Consider the following 16,325-nt stretch of genomic DNA (forward strand, 5'->3'; position numbering starts at 1 on the left):
GATTTGGCCTGAAGCACTCCATTTATAAGGGAGCTGTTCCATTGCCAGAGTGTTGTTTCAACTCCCTTTTCTATCTTGGGTTTAAAAAAAAATATATATATATAAAAAAAAGCCCTTTGGAAGAGGGGCTAGGGCTAGGTAACAAAGCTACATGTTTCTCCTCCATATTAAGTACTTTGCACAAGTTAAAAGGCTCGTTCTGCCTTTAATCTTACAAACTGTTTTCTGCAGATATTTCCTAACTTTTCCCATGACGTTTTCGCCTGGGTCTTCAGAAGATTGTATGGACTCAAAGAGACTATTGTTTCTGCAAGAGCACAAGCATGTGCACATTGGTTAATCTGGTTGGTACAGGATTTCAGGAGTGGGTGTTGGACTGAGTAACAGGATTGAGATGTGTGTGGCTACAAATTCTTGCAAACAGTGTGCTCTCTTATTCTGTAAATAATATTACATTTGACTTTCTAGGTTCACCATTCGAGTTTCTCTAAAAATTGAACCCAGTATCATGGGATGTAAACAAGGAAATGGCATACAGGAAGGTTGCAAAAGCTTTGCTTAGCAGAGATTGGAAAGCTTGTTTGGTTTTCAGTCTGGTGCCAGGATAGGTATCAGCTACTTGACAGTGTAAAGACTCAGTGCATTTATTTTCAACAAACGTAAGAAGTTTAAAATTGATACTTCATTGTCTTTTTTTGCTTCCTCGTTCCCTATGTGTGTGTTTTCGTTTTTGAAGTACAGGATAGGCAAACAAGTACTTTTTTTAGCCTAGTGTTTGGTAGGCAGACTTTGGCAATCGAGATGCATTTGCCAACTCTTGGGACACTGCAGTCTGAAGCTGGCATTGACAACAAACTCTTTGCAAAGCAGTTTGTGTACATCGTACGATACGGACTTTTGTTTCAATGGGATGGCATCACCAGGGAACAAAGAAAATGCCAGTGGCTGGTTTTGTTTTACACCCAGGATCTTGTCAGATGCAACCTTGCCACAGATTTGTTTCCCCTTTTGGAATTGTTACCTTGAAGACGGTGCTGGGATAACTCCAGCTGCCTGGTGGTGACCCAGATCTCTGCTGGTGAGGAGATCTCCTCTCCGCTGGGCACAGAGCGAGAGTGGCAGTTGTGTGTTCCACTGCTCATCCGTGGGCATGTTCCCATACGGTGTTTCCAGGCTCATCAGCAGCCTTGCAGCACCTTGGCTATTGCCACTGACGTGCCCATGTCTGGGGGCAAAAGGCGGGGTTTTCTTCCGCGGTCTGGTTTCATGCAGGTCTTGTAAGAGGGTGTGAGGCAACTCCAGGGTTTTCTTACATACTACTTTATGTATGTGTGAGACAGCATAAAAACCCTCAGAGTTCTTTTAGCAGCAACAACATTGTATAATTGGTAATCTACTGTATCTCCATTTTAATATGGTTTCCACGCTTGGTGAGGAGTAGTTGCTGCTTGTGAATGACTCCTTGAAATGAGAGGATGCAGGCTGGGAAGGCTGCTAATCTAAGAACTGATGAGGATTGATACTGTGGTTTGCTGATGGGTTTTGTCTGGCTGAGGTGCTTTTTGACAGATGGACAGGAATTTTTAGGTGTTGATAAAAGCACTTGACCATAGCGAAGTTTGTAATAGGGCAGGAAAGAGAGATAGTGAAGTGAGCAGGAGGTGGGGGTTTGTCTGGTTCCTTTTCATCTACAGACTATCTTATTTAGCAAAGAGCTTACAGCCTCACCTGTAGTCACAGGTGTTTTTAGCAGTTCTGGACCGAACTGCTGTTTTGGCTTTCCTTGAAGGGTTTTTCTGATGCTTCCATGGAACACAGAATGGGTCAACTATCTTCCTTCACAGATCACCTCACTCCTTGCCCAATTGATGTTTCTGAATTTGCACCTCCTTTTCAGCAGCTCATGGGTGCAGTAGTACAGAGCACTGGAACCAGGCTGTGAATCTGCCTTTTCCTATCAGAGAGATTCTTTTTGTATTAGATGGAGTCCTTGTTGCTGTAGCCAGCAATATTTGAGGCATGTTTTTGCTGACCATTTTCTGCCCTGCACTCCTGAGGATTGGATGTAGGGCAGTTTGGAGAGTTCCTAGGAGTGGAACTCCCTGTTTACAGTCAGTGAGTTCATCAGAGCCCTAAATTATTTACCTTATAGAATTCAAGCCCTGAATTATTTACCTTTAAGGTCTTACTGCGTTATGCATTTGGTTGACTGTAGACCTGTGCTCTGTTATAAACTATGAATGTCTAAGGCACCGTAATACCTAGGGCAGTTTCAGCTACTTGATGTTAATTTTATTTTCATAAACAAATATGTTACAGTAGTATAACTAAGGTCATAGTGAAACTCGATGAGATATAAGAAGGATTTCTGCAGCCCTGATTTTAACTCCTGTGAATGCATGGTCAGTTTTTGGTGGCACCCTGCTCTTCCCTAGAGTCCCCTGCCTAATGCCAAGCATGCAGCTGGAGCTGCAAGCCCTGGGCAATTGCCCTGTTCAGCATCTTGTTTTTTCCCTGCTGCTCCGTATTTGGCTCCAGGCTTTTGTTTATGACATACTATTCAAACTCTACTGAATGAAGAAGTTAGTAATTTTCTCACGACCTTTGTTTATCAGTAGCAGGCTTGAGGGTTTGACAAATTATTTGGGAAGCATTGCCACTTCTTTACAGGAAGAGAGTTAAAACGAAGACAAAGGATCTTGAGGATCTTTCAGGCTTGCTTCTGAGTACTATGGAGTATTTCATATACTGGAAACATGGTTCCCTTTTGCTGTGGGTGTTGTTTGGTTTTGCTTGAGAGAAGCTGGGGATTCAGGGCGGCTGGAAACTCACCATTAATGGCCTCTTGGGAAATGCTGGGTTTAAATGACTGGAGCTGCATCAGAGCTGCATGGCAGATCTCCAAGGCAGGGCTCATCTGCCTGAGTCCTGTGAGGGGTGGCCGGGAGCGGCAGGGCAGCTGCTGTCCTGGCTGCCAATAACTGCCAGCCATGTCCTGCACTCTTATCCCATATTCCCAATGCACAGCTCAGGTACATCTCATGCTGGGCACAGCAGGAGCTCTGCTGTGGCAGAAGAGGGTGAAGGGAGCAGCTGCAGGCAGTGCTTGCCCACCATGCTTCCCCCCCTTTTTGGTGCTTCAATTCATCAGTGTTCTGTCTTGCAAGGTAGTTTTGCTACACCAAAGGAAAAAGAAAGGAAGCAAACAAATGGCATCCACTGGCATTTTAGAGGCTGGAACATGATTCATTGGCAGTGCTGCAGCTGCACAGCCACCTCACAGACCTACCACAGCCTTCCATGCCTAGCCAGGCTGTCACTCTCCTCATCCTACCAACAATTTTCCATCCCTGTTAAGTGAAATTTCTTGTTTTGACATACTTCTCCCTGCCATCCTCTGGCCCAGCTCTTGGCTGCTCTGTGGTGAGTGTAGATGGCTCCAGGGAGGGAGCAGGGGAGATGGTTGACCCCTCTCCTTGCTTAGGAGGTGGCCCTGCCCCCATCAGGAGCAGATGCCAGAGGCAAAGTCCGTCTCTCTCCTTCTCATCCCTGGACTAGACCATGCTATTTGCTTCGTGTGGTGCCTTACTAGTCCCAGGTTTGCAATTACCTTCCAGAGGTTGCCAGAATTTGTTGAGTCTTTACAGCCACTTTTTTTTGGAATGGCTCACAGACCACTGTGACTGAAGCATTGCAACAATCTGGCAGGCATCCGTGTCAGCATGGTCAGAGTATGCTGAATGCCCGGGCCCTGAAATGGCAGGAGGGGTATTGCAGCTGTATCCCCTGACCCATGCTGCATGGCTGTGTTTGCTTCTTGTGCCTTTGTGGAGGTAGACAAGGGATCACGTGCAGGTGGTTGAGCTGCATCTCCTTTACTGATTGGTTTGATTTTGTTTGCTTTCAGAGAAAGCAATGGAATACTGATTTAAATGGCATTTCCAGTTGTCACTGGCTCAAACGAGGACACCACTACTGAAAATCCAGTTGCACATTTTATTTACTTATGATGTGTCTTCTGGCTGTTCAGAGAGGCTGGTGGGTTTTTCTGAGGTTGTATTTTAAGTCAAGTTTCTACCATATGGGCTTTTTTCTTCTTTGTTTAAGTACAGAAATTTCTTACGAAGTGCATGTTTTGGTTCATCAGTGTATTGGTGAGAGAATTTGATGCTGAAGTTTGAAGCTACCAATACGTGAAGTGAGGAGTAAACACAGACACTAAAAGACCATTTTGAGAGTTTTAAGTGGAGTCACTTCTTAACTAATGTTGTAGGTGCAAAGTTCAGGGAAACTGATTAATTTATTGTCAGTGTAATTTTGTAAGTAATGTTTTTTACGTTGCTGATGTGGTTATTAGTGGCATATATTTACTGTTGAAACTGAAAGAAACTTAAGCAGCTCTCTCTCTCTTCTCATATTTCTGCTTTTGGTGGCACTGAATATCTGCTTGGCATTGGTCCTGATGCTGCCAGATGGGATACCCCAAGGAGAGGGCAGAGAATTTGAGTGCAGAAGAGCTGCCTTTTCCTGCACAGCTGCACAAGGAATGGGCAGTGGTACCTTGGCCAGCCCTCTAAGTTGTTCTCTGTTGCCTCCATTTGGGCAATGAGCACTTTTCAAGAAAGGACCCTTGTCTTGTTAGTGTCTTTATGACAAGAAAAAAAAAAAAAAAGACCTAAATATCTGCTGAGAAAGCCAACTGCTATAATGCAAATAATGGATAATCACATGATGTTAATAAATTTTCTCTTTTGTGTTGTTCTTCACACAGAGCAATGAGGCAAGAGAGAAGTTTTTAAAAACAGAAAAATGTGATTGCAAAACCAACATTGTTGACAGGAGGACTTGGTGGATTCAGGTAATAATGTGACACTGTTTTCTATAACGTTGTAAAGACTGGCTGGGTTTCAAACTGACAGTGGCCCTTTGTCAGGGGCTGAGGAGTGGAGGAAGGTGACAAGGTATAACAAGACCCAGTGGCTGCTGCTAAATTAATTCAGACCAGGCAAGAGGGTGTGAGTGTTGCCACAGCATGGGTGATTGCTGAATAGAACAAGGTTGCTGGGGCTGCCTTAGCTTCCTTCCTTATGTAGAGCTGTTACATCTGAGGCTGTTCTTTTTTTATGTTGTGTGTTGGTTGGTTGGTTGTTTTTTTTACCCAAAGAGATTCTCTTATTCAGCCTCTTACAGCTGGGTTGATATAGATGGGGAAGCTCCATGCCTGTTTTATGGAAGAAGGTCAAATGATTAGCTGTCCCTTCAGACTGCACAGCTCTGAATCTATGAATATTTCCCTTCAATTCCCTTTTTAAAAAGATTTCTGGATCAGAGATCATTATCTGCTAAAAGATCCAGGCCTAGACCTTTACTGCTTTAGAGGACTCCTGCTGAGTGTTTTCTGTGTTATTGAGGACAATTTCTTGTTGCATGGCTGTAGGAAACGCAAAGTGTGATGTTTAAGCATGCTACTAGTAAGTTTGCAACTATCTTATCTAAAAATAGTGGACTTCAATATATTTAGATTATATTTTGTAGGAAATGTAAGTTGCTAGCTAAAAATGCATCTCATGTTTTTAATAATTTTAATTATTTCCCTCACTGAGGGGGAGTGGAAGATGAAGAGGGGGAATTTACAATGCTAATTGCGCTCCACGTTCATAATTGGGGCCAGATCCTACCCTCAAACTTCTTAGGCAATCCCAGTGAAGTCACCAGGCTTTTCACAAGCATATGGGTTTCCCCCACATGTATTTGATTCCAGGATAAGGGCCTACAGCACACTTTTTCATGCACTGATTTCTCACACATATGAAGAGATTCAAAAAAACGTGCATATTTTTCAATGTATCCTCTTGGTTTTCAGTGCGTTTTGGAGAGGTTCTGTGGTATTTTATCAAGAAGCAGATCAGCAGAGCTAGTTGGCTTAGACTGCACTGGTTTTAACCGGCGAGTCCTTTGCGTTTTCTTTGTTAGGCGCTAGGTGGGAAAGACACAGTTGTGGCTTTGCCCTGCTATGTTCATAACCAAGAAGGACATTTAAATAGTGTGTGAAAGGGTGTGGATTTGGTATTTCCTAGAGCCAGCTTCTTTTTAATATTAAATTGCATACTCTGGGAAGATAGTTGCTGTATCAACACTGGTGTAATGATACATTATGAAAAAATCAATATCCAGTCATAGAAACAAGTCCTGGTGTAAGCAGTTGGGTGCTTACAGCTGTGATTTGTATGTATTTGCAAATGTAATGGGCTTTTTTTCCTGTAGCACTGGTAACTTGGATAAACACTGTATGTGTGACTCATTGCAGAGTATAAACTTATTTTAAGGGAGCAAGTGTGGGATTTGCTGAATATCCTATTGCTTGCATCCCTGAATACTTGCATTAGGTCATGATTAATCTTAAATTGGCCAACCTGAGGGAAAATTACTGCTGATCTCCCGTAGGTGACTTCAGAAATAAACAGAAGGATGGAAGGGCTTTAAAAACATAAATAGTTGTTAGAATTCATAAAATCATAAAGCAAACACATGGTACAAGGTCTTCTAAAATATAGCACTTTAAAGCTTTTTTATAGTTTCAGAAAGAATTTATTTAGTTATCACAGGAGAATTAAATATTTTCATTCATTTTTTTCCAGCTCTCATTCCATTCCTCTTTCTTCTTCTCCTTTCTCTCTTCTTCTCCTTTCTCTCTTCTTCTCCTTTCTCTCTTCTTCTCCTTTCTCTCTTCTTCTCCTTTCTCTCTTCTTCTCCTTTCTCTCTTCTTCTCCTTTCTCTCTTCTTCTCCTTTCTCTCTTCTTCTCCTTTCTCTCTTCTTCTCCTTTCTCTCTTCTTCTCCTTTCTCTCTTCTTCTCCTTTCTCTCTTCTTCTCCTTTCTCTCTTCTTCTCCTTTCTCTCTTCTTCTCCTTTCTCTCTTCTTCTCCTTTCTCTCTTCTTCTCCTTTCTCTCTTCTTCTCCTTTCTCTCTTCTTCTCCTTTCTCTCTTCTTCTCCTTTCTCTCTTCTTCTCCTTTCTCTCTTCTTCTCCTTTCTCTCTTCTTCTCCTTTCTCTCTTCTTCTCCTTTCTCTCTTCTTCTCCTTTCTCTCTTCTTCTCCTTTCTCTCTTCTTCTCCTTTCTCTCTTCTTCTCCTTTCTCTCTTCTTCTCCTTTCTCTCTTCTTCTCCTTTCTCTCTTCTTCTCCTTTCTCTCTTCTTCTCCTTTCTCTCTTCTTCTCCTTTCTCTCTTCTTCTCCTTTCTCTCTTCTTCTCCTTTCTCTCTTCTTCTCCTTTCTCTCTTCTTCTCCTTTCTCTCTTCTTCTCCTTTCCCTCCAGATCTTCTTAATTTGGTGGGATGGGGGGGACCAACACCTGTGGTGCCTAGAAAGCCCTATTTGGGGGCAGGAGTTAACACTGCTAATTGTTCTCCTGTGATTAGGTTCATTCTTGAGTTCCTTCTGCAGTGCTGGGATGGAGTTGATGTAATCCAAATATAACGCTCCCTGTGTGCCTGAGTGAGATGCAGTGGGCACTGCAGCAGATCCTGGACCGGTCAAGAACAGGCCTATTTTGTGTCCTGGTATCCCAGGCATCAACACTGAGGAATGTGATCTCTGTGTGTGTGTGTGTGTGTGTGTGTGCAGGGGTGGTGTGAGCTCTCTGGGAGAAACGCACCTCAACAGCCCCACTCCTCTGCCACATCCTCGGTGGGGCAGCCAGCATGGTCCCCAGTGCTTTGAGCATCCTGGCAGGGAGGCAAGGCTGCCTCTTGAAAGGGGGCGAAGGAGGAAGATGGGGAGGGGGAGCTGGGGAGGAAGACGCTGCTCCAGGGGGAAATACTCTGTGCTTTGCAGTTGCTTGTGTGGATAGAAACCAGATGGTGCGCTGGAACACCCGCTCGCTCAGGCGGCGGCGGAGCCAAACATATGGTTAATGGTTAGGAGAAAGAGCTCTGTGAGCCAGGGCTTTGCTGACTGCCTCACATTACAGATTGTTGCAGTGTGTCATTACATTGCCAAACTAAGTGCTTAATACCCGCTGCGGGCGCTGGGCAGGCATTTGCAGGGAGGATGCTGAGGCTCCCCGGGCGGGGCAGGAGGCTGACATCACATGTGCCCCACCGCCACACCCCCGCCCCCCCTTTCCACACTGGAACTGCATAAATCTCCTTTTTTTACAGGCTCAAAACCTACAGCAGGCAGTCTTCCCGTTCTATGTTCCTTTAATCCATTTGTTTCCAACAGTGTATGGTTGGGTTTGCACCCCCCCCCTTTCTTTTATTTGGGGGTAGGGGGCTTTTTATTATTTTTTTTTGCTTAGTCCCTGAGCAGCCAAGTTCACCTAGGCTGCAGCATCGCACTCACATCCCCGCGTCCGAAGTTCCTGCTCTGAGAGCTTTGGGCGACACCAGGCCCATGTTATCTAAGGAACTGCTGAGCTCATTCATCTCCTTTTCACGGCCCGCTTCCTTTTATTTTTAGCCAAATCCGTCAGGCCTGACAGGCGGGTAATTTGAGCCAGAGAAAGGGCAAAGCTCCAGGTCCTTTCCACAAAGCAATTCTTCTCCTCCCTCCTGGGAAGGCTCCAAACTTGGCCTGCTCCAGGCAGATGGATTTGTTGAGTCATGTGAGATCATTTACACAAAAACACAGCGAGGCAGTGAAAAGGAAAAAAAAAAAAGAAAGAAAAAAGAAAAAAAGGTGGGGGGGAAGGGGTGGGAGTGCGTGCGCTGCCGGGGCCGCTGCGAGCGTAGGAAATGTGCTGCGAGGCAGCTAGACAGAGGAATGCAGCAGATTCATTCTTGTATAAGGTAATGTCTCGTTTACAGTGCAGGGTGGAGCCAGCACGGAGGAGAAATCACTCGAAAACAGATTACTCATTTAAATAAAAAATTCTCTTTAAAATAAATAATAATAATAATAATAAAAACCCCAAACCAGCCAACTAGCGCGCGCCGCCCGCCCGGGCGTGCAACAAAGGCGGTGTTGTTGGCAGCACCGGATCACAGTAGCGGTAAAACTCCGGGCTGGGAGGTTGCTGGAAAATGAGTTTGCTCCGTGATGCAACCAGAGTTTGCTTTGTCTGGCCGCCAGCGCGAGCAGGGCGGTGGGGATGGGGAGCCCAGCGGGGACGGCAGCGTGTGCTGCGCTCCCAGCCCAGGGCTGGCTTCGTGGGGTGGGCTGGAGGGAGCAATGCAGGGTCCTGAACGGGCAGGATGCACAGTGAGAATGTGAAAATGCAGGAAAACAGTGAAAACTGGGGAGAAGAGGGGCTGTGCATGGAGGGAACGGGGGAGAGCTGCCTCTTGTTTTGGTTTTGAACTGGTTATGGCGTGGTCTTCGTTACACCAGGCAGTAAATTGCATTTATTCAGTTGGATGTTGATTTTGTTACCTTCTGTAACCTCAATTAACCCCAACATGTTGTTTTTGGTTTTATTAAGTGAGTGGTGAGAGAGAACGTAAAACTTAGGGCTTTTTAGGTCTTGATGCGTCCTGGAGAATTAGGTTGGGTTAATTTATGCAGTGTTCTAACGAGATGCATTCAAACCTTTAAATAGACATGGTCTGTATTTAAATATTGTTGATATAACTTCCAGTTACTCCAGATTTCTTAGTAAGGCAATATCTGAATATTAGTGTTTTTTCCCGATGATGATTAAAAATAAGGAGTATGAGCACTGGAAACTGGTGACAAATGTGCAATCAAACAAATGTAGTGTAAGGCATGTCATTAAATTCTCAGCTGCAGTTAAGGAACTCAGGGGAGTGTGTAAACGTGTGTTTGTGTTTTGGCTTGACCCTTTCCCCCTCTGAGCCGCATCTTCTGCAGACTCTACAGCAGTGTCTGCTGAGGTGCTCGCCACTGGGAGGGGAGAGTTTGTCTGGAGCCTGTTTCCCTCTGCTTGACCTTTTCTTCCCTTTTTTCTCCTCCCGCTTCTTTTTTCCACTTTTGTGTGAAAGACTGCTGACTTGCCCAGCCCGCTTGCCCTGTGCTGCTGAGCACATTCAACGTGGGGAGAGCCTTCACCTCTTGCACTTAAGAGTTTCCTCACTTGGTGGAAACCTTTTGTCTTCTCTGCCTCTTGATCGGACCACCTCATTGATTATGTTGAATGAGCACTTGGCAGCACCCCGAGTACAGGCTGGGGTCCCACACTGCACAAACCCACAATGTGGTCCCTGCTCCTCAGCTTACGGCTGGTAACTGGAGTGGGGATTAGCAGAGGGAAGAAAGGATAGGGTTGATAAGTACAGCCAGGTTTGGGACCCAGATCATGCAATAAGCTGTGGCTGTAGGGTGGCAGCTCTGAATGAGTAATGGCTGTAGATTGCTCTGAGATCTTCAGAAAGGTCCCAGAGAAGGACAGCATTGTTATTTATTCCCTTTGCATAGTTACTGTAACTCTTTTCCCCTCTTCCCCAAAATACCTAATTATCCTACATTTTCTGTTGCTGTGGGCAACATTTCCCGTAGTTACCCAGAGCTGCCATTCCAGTTAAATTCTCACTTTATAAAGCTAATCTCCCAGCTGTGACTGTGGGATTTCCAGAAGAAATTGTGAGGAGGTTGTGAGGAGCCAAAGTTTTTAAGATTTTTGTTTTAGAGGACAATTCTGCATAATTCTGCTATTAACTATTCGCGTTCAGTTTTGGTTGAAGGCTCAACAGCTTCCCTTCTATTTATGGCACTTTGAGGACTTGTATTTTTTTTTTAATGTCCATGTATTGTGGCCCACTCCCCAATATCTCCTTTTACCTCTCCAAAGTTGCTGCATGCCTTGCTTTTCCCATCTTGGTGTCAGACATCCAGCGTGACTAGGCAGGTTTGGGGAACTCTTCATGACCTGGCTATTGGGAAAATCAACCTGAACTCTTCCTTCCCCACTCTTTCACAGCTGCTTAGCTTCCTCCCCTTCTAAAATTGTGTTGTCTGAAAGATCCTGTCAGCCCCATAATTCCTTTATCTTACTTCTCCTGTTGCTTCCAATCTTCTGCTCCTACTGCCTCTTCCTCTGTCTCATGATCAGAACAGACATTTCTGTGTTGCAAACATCTCCTCCTCACATATATCGTGGCGCTGTATCCTTTGGGATCTGAGGAAGGATGAGTTTCGAGTTCATACATGTTGTGTCATGTCCTGCACTTGGCTTTGGTTTGCAGAGGTAGAGGGCATTGTCTATGGTAATTTTTCTTTCATTGCTGTTTTAAGCAACCAGCTTTCCCCTCAGTTCTGAAGAGGAGCAGGAGGTCCTCAGTGCCTCGCTCTGCTGCCTTAGGGAGGGAGGCACTGGAGACCACCTGCTGAGGTTGCTATCTCCAAAACAATGCAACTTCTAGCAAAGGATTTGCTTGCATTTCTCCAGGCTTGAGAGCACCATGTTTCCTTCCAAGGATTTTACTCTGTGCCGTAATTGTATAGCCTTCCTTAGTCTGAAGTTGTGCCAAGGAGAGACGCTTTCGGAGCAACGTAACCCTCTATTTCTGAGCTCAAATTATCCTGCTTGATAGGATCGAATGGCATTCCCTCCTGCAGAAAAGTTGAGGAAACTTTCTAATTCTCCACAGAAGGCTCAGCAGGTTGAGAGGCAATATCTAAGGTGAGTGGGGCGGTGACCTCCCTGTATTGCAACCTCAAAATAAATCTATAGTCTGTCAGCTTCCCTCTTACAGAAAATCGTAGAAGTTATGGTGTAGTGGTAGCAACTTCCTCTTCTTCATGTATGCTTCTACAGGGCATCCCAGGGGACAGGTGACATTTGTTCTAAACCAATCAATCTGAAATTCCATGGAGCTTTTTGGGGCACTAGATCTATGTACATTTTTCATATCCAGCAATGAACTGGTGCAATGGTGAAGCACAGGACTATTTGTAATGTACTGGGAAACCTAGCTGTTTTCTGGTTGCAGCCAAATCCCATTAACTGTGATTTCCCTGCTTCTTTTTTCCTCCTGTCGAGCCTTCTGGATAGTGGCTTCTCTTAACAGCTTGTTGGGAGAATCTGCTCTGTAAAGCTCCCAGCCACCCCACTCCTCTCAAAGCAAGGGAGACTCTGGGAGCAGCTTATCACCTGCTTATCGGCTGACTTCCATTTCTGCTAGAAACTCTCCATCAGCTGGAGAGCAAACTTAAATCTCTTTCCCTTGCTTTTGGTTGAGCGCAGCAGAAGTAGAAGTCCTTTTGGAGATTAAACGTTGCCTGTTGGTTTAGTGAGACATCAATCCAGACAGCACAGTGTGTATAAAATTGGCTTCTTTAATTCCCTTGGAGCATTCTTAGGCATCCTTGAGAGTTGTCAAGAGTTTCTAGTGAGGATGTGTAAGCACCCTCTGACATTGCCCTTGCAGTAGCAGGTTTTTCAAGTTTGTGTTAAAAATAACAAGTTGTTTTGAGGTTCTGTTCACTCCATCAGCTTTTAGCTGATAGTTCCTCTAGTGTTACTAACTGCTAATGTTATCCTTTAGTTTTTTGCCTTGATTCTGTTATAAATTAAATCGGTGTCAGCAAAAGCTGTTTCTGATCACACACTGTAAAAAGATCTTTTTTTACCTGTTTGCAGCCTTTGTGCAATTGATGAGAACTTACTGTTGCTCCCTGATAAATTGATTCCTATTTAATAGATATTTGTGGGCCATATATGGCTTGAAATGGATGTATCACAGCTCTTGAGGCATTTTGGTGGCTAAATAGCTGAGATTTGACACCCTGGTTACTTATGCTAGTTACTTTCCTGTGTCTATACCAAACTAAGTGTTACACAAATATTTTTAGTTATAACCTTGTCATATTTGTTTAAGGAAAAGAGACATCCTCGTTTTCCAGAGGTGTTTATCTGTGAGTGAGTGGAATTATATTAATGCTATTTTCTTGGTTGATCAAATTCGGAGTGCTAAGATGAAAGGCCCAGTATCGCTTGCAAAAGTAGGACATGCTTTTGCAGGAGTAGAACAATTTATCTTCTGTATCTGCTACTCTAATTGCAGCCTGAAAAGACCCTAAAGAGTCCTGCAAGTCTGTGATTTCCTTACTGTAACCAGTGAAAAATTAGATTTAAAATGCATTTAACTGTTGCTGAGTTCTACGTTTTAATACCTCTTGATTACTATGGTCAAAGCATAAATAAATACACTTGATAACTTGATCATGCAGATATTGAATGTCTTTATTCTTCATCAGAATACTCGTTTTATCAAAGATTTCTGCTGTCATACAGCCCCAAGCTGTTGATTAGGTAAAAGGGAATGCCATATATGGGAAAATAAGCCAGCACCCTGAAGGTAGCTTCTTACTAGAACATAATGAGGCTTCTTTTAGCAGCTTCAGCTGGTTGTTTTCTATTTGAATACTTTCTCAGAATTATTAAGAAAATACTAAAAATAAAGTTGTCAAGCCTTCTGGGAAGATGGCATAAATAATTAACATGGGATGTTTGCTTTTTTTCGGGTTGCTTGCTTATTGGCTTCCATAGAGTACTGTGAATGGGTTTGAAGCCCCTGCGGTGGACTTGGACTGTGCTGGACCAACTCAAACTTGTTGTTGCCCTTCCCGGTGCCATTCACTGTGATTAATGGTGTCTGGATGGATGGCAGAACCCAGATGGTTGTGAAAAAAGTCCTCTCCTTGAACAGGTCACTTGGGCATGAGTATCAGTGAAGCCCCTTCTGCCGCTGGTGACGTTGGAGGCCGTGGGACCACGTGCCACTCCTGGGGAGGACATTGATCATGGGTAGCCCTGAGCTGTGGAGGTGTGAGTGGCACAGCCAGGCTCGCCCTGCTGTGCTTTTTGAGAGCAAGAGGTTAAAAGGACAAGGGTAAACCACGGTCTGAAGCAGACACTTGCATCTGGCAGGTCTGTTCTTGGGTGACGCTCATTTGGTTACGCAGCTCAAGTGCAGCAAGAGTTTCACCCCTTCCCACGGGCTGACAGTCCCACACAATGGGAAGTTATTTTTTGCTGGGTTTTGCCCCTTGTGCATGTTGTCAACGGAAATAACAGCAAATAAAGGGATGGAGGCTTAAGGGCATCATGGCCTGTTCACCGTTCAAAATAAATCTTTTGTGATTAATTCTCCATGGGGCAAAGGGAGAAAGGAGTTTGGGCCCTAAACTCTGGAGAATTTTTAGTATTTAATGCTAATTTTAACCCTGAAGCATCAGTGATTTAAGTAGAGCTCAACGTGCTGCATTTAGCCTTCATCAGGAAATGTTGGATAGCATCACCAGAGGAGTTGTGACAGCAGGGGGTTCCCACTTGCACACCGTGGTACTTCCAGGTTGGTGATTCCAAACAGAAGTGGAGCCGCACGCAAGTTGATGACACATCTTTTGATTTTCAGCACAGTAGGTGGCAGGAGAGACAAAGCCACATCTTGGCTGAGGTAGCTGCTCGTCCACATGCCGCAATAACAAATGAAGGCCACACCACATCTACACCCAGTACCCTGGGAAAAAATGTGACACTATTGCCAGGTGCTTTTGTGAGGTCTGTCATCTGGTGTGATAAACACGGGGACATGGGAACACGTATTGCAATGCTGGTGTTAAATGCCACAGTGCACACTGTGTCTTGTGTTTCTGTGATATCTTCTGGTAGGCGTCAGGCACTGCAGATTTCCTGGCAGCCTAAGCCAGTCCTCTTTCTCTCCCCACTGTGTCCTTAGCCAGGACTTCCCTTCCCTCTTGCACTGGCTTTGGTGCATATGAGGCCACACCATGAGCTGCTTGATGGGGTGAGTCCAGCCAACAGCCAACTAAGCTAAGACATGATTGGATTTTTGCATAACTCAACAGAACCATCTCACCTCGAGCTCATGAAACTAGGTTGAGGCAAAGGAGCAACTGACAAGAAAAGGGACTGATGGCTTCAGGCTGCAGTAGAGCTTCAGCCTTGATCTGCCACCCCATCAAAGTGGTTGGAAGAAATGTTTTTTTAATGGATAGTGAAGTACTGGAGACTTTTCTAAGCCAACATCTGAAATAATTGGACTTCTGATCTGTAGTGGGATAAGGTAACCTTAAATGCATGAAAGCATGTCCTTTCTAAGCATACAAGAGCCTTTCCTAATAGAGAGGCAAACTGAAGAATTGAAATCAGTGTTTTCCCTTCTGTCTCTTAGGTTTATGCCTCCTTTTAAAGGTGAAAGGGGTGTTACTCATCCCATTTCAATTCAGATGAACAGGTTGATTCTTATTTATGGGAGATTTGGTCTCCCATTGTACACAAGGACAGGATCTGCTCTGGTGTATGTGTAACTCGAGCAAAGTCAATAAGGTTGCGTTTGTAAAACGGAGGTGATTTGGCTCAGGGTTTGTAACTGGAGAAAGGAAGCACTTCAGTCTGTTGATTTATAGGGTATTAGTGTATGGCTAAAATACATCCACCCATTTGCTGTGCTTTTTTTCCAAGGTTTGTTCTCTGAATTACTTTTGGTCATGATGGAAATAACTTCATTGTGTAAGCCTGCCAGAGGGCACTGAATTTACTTTAGAGCCAAAAAGTGCAGACAGTATTTGATTCATACTTGTGAGAGGAGCCTTTACTATACATACCAGCTTCCAATGATGACTTTAGTCCTCCTTTTTCTGTACTTGGACGTAAACTTTGAATTCTGGTATATCAAAGCATGCAGTTGTATGATGGCCTAAATTCTGTGTATTCATTTGATGTGAAGCCCAGTTGGGCAGCTCCTGTTTATTACTTATATTCCATTTCTGTGCCCACTGGTTTTCAATGCATTAGTATTATTTTTGCCATTGAAGTTGACTGAGAATTGAACTGGTATTGAAGTCGTAAAATTGTTGGTGTGGTGTTGTGGCAAGGACAAGACATCTGTTTAGGCACTTGCTCCGTTTTCTTTCCTGGAGAGTCTGACTGCCCCATAGACAGAACCTGAGCACGTCTGCGTATCTGGAAGAGGATGAAATATCACCCTTGTGATGAGAGATGGAGGCAGGAACACAGTGATTTATTGAAGGACATGGAAGAGATGAGAATTGTTAGGATCTGGGTCTCCTCTACCCCAGGAAGCTGAATCCTGTCATTTCTAGCACGATTGCTAAGTTTGCTTCCTCTCCTCTGAGAAACATGAGACTCTTCGTGTTGTTAAAACATCCGTTCTTAGCATAGGAGGTGTGGGCACATGTTTATAAATTGGGGATTAAGTTGAAGACTCATTGCCATGAAAGCAGCCACATATAGAGAGTAGCTAGCTGTTAGCTGTAGTGTGCAGTATTTCAAGGGAGAATGGTCTGAGGGGCACAACCAACAGTTGTTAGTAACTACTTCATTGTTGCTTTGCACTCTGTTCAGGGAGTTCAGTAGCTGGAGCAGAGGAGGGGCCTGGACATACATTG

The 16,325-nt window shown here is 44.3% G+C and overlaps 1 protein-coding gene across 2 annotated transcripts in view; it reads left to right on the top strand.

Annotated features, from left to right (window-relative positions):
* The window catches only part of BACH2 (BTB domain and CNC homolog 2), a 185,980-nt gene that overhangs the window by 35,282 nt on the left and 134,373 nt on the right, over positions 1-16,325 (top strand). For both annotated transcript variants that reach the window (XM_051616290.1, XM_051616291.1), the window contains exon 2: positions 4,772-4,858. The gene's annotated coding sequence lies outside the window, so the exon portion shown is untranslated. The remainder of the gene's footprint in view (positions 1-4,771; positions 4,859-16,325) is intronic.

This window comes from Apus apus, chromosome 3 (genome assembly GCF_020740795.1).
Source record: "Apus apus isolate bApuApu2 chromosome 3, bApuApu2.pri.cur, whole genome shotgun sequence".
Lineage (NCBI taxonomy): Eukaryota > Metazoa > Chordata > Aves > Apodiformes > Apodidae > Apus > Apus apus.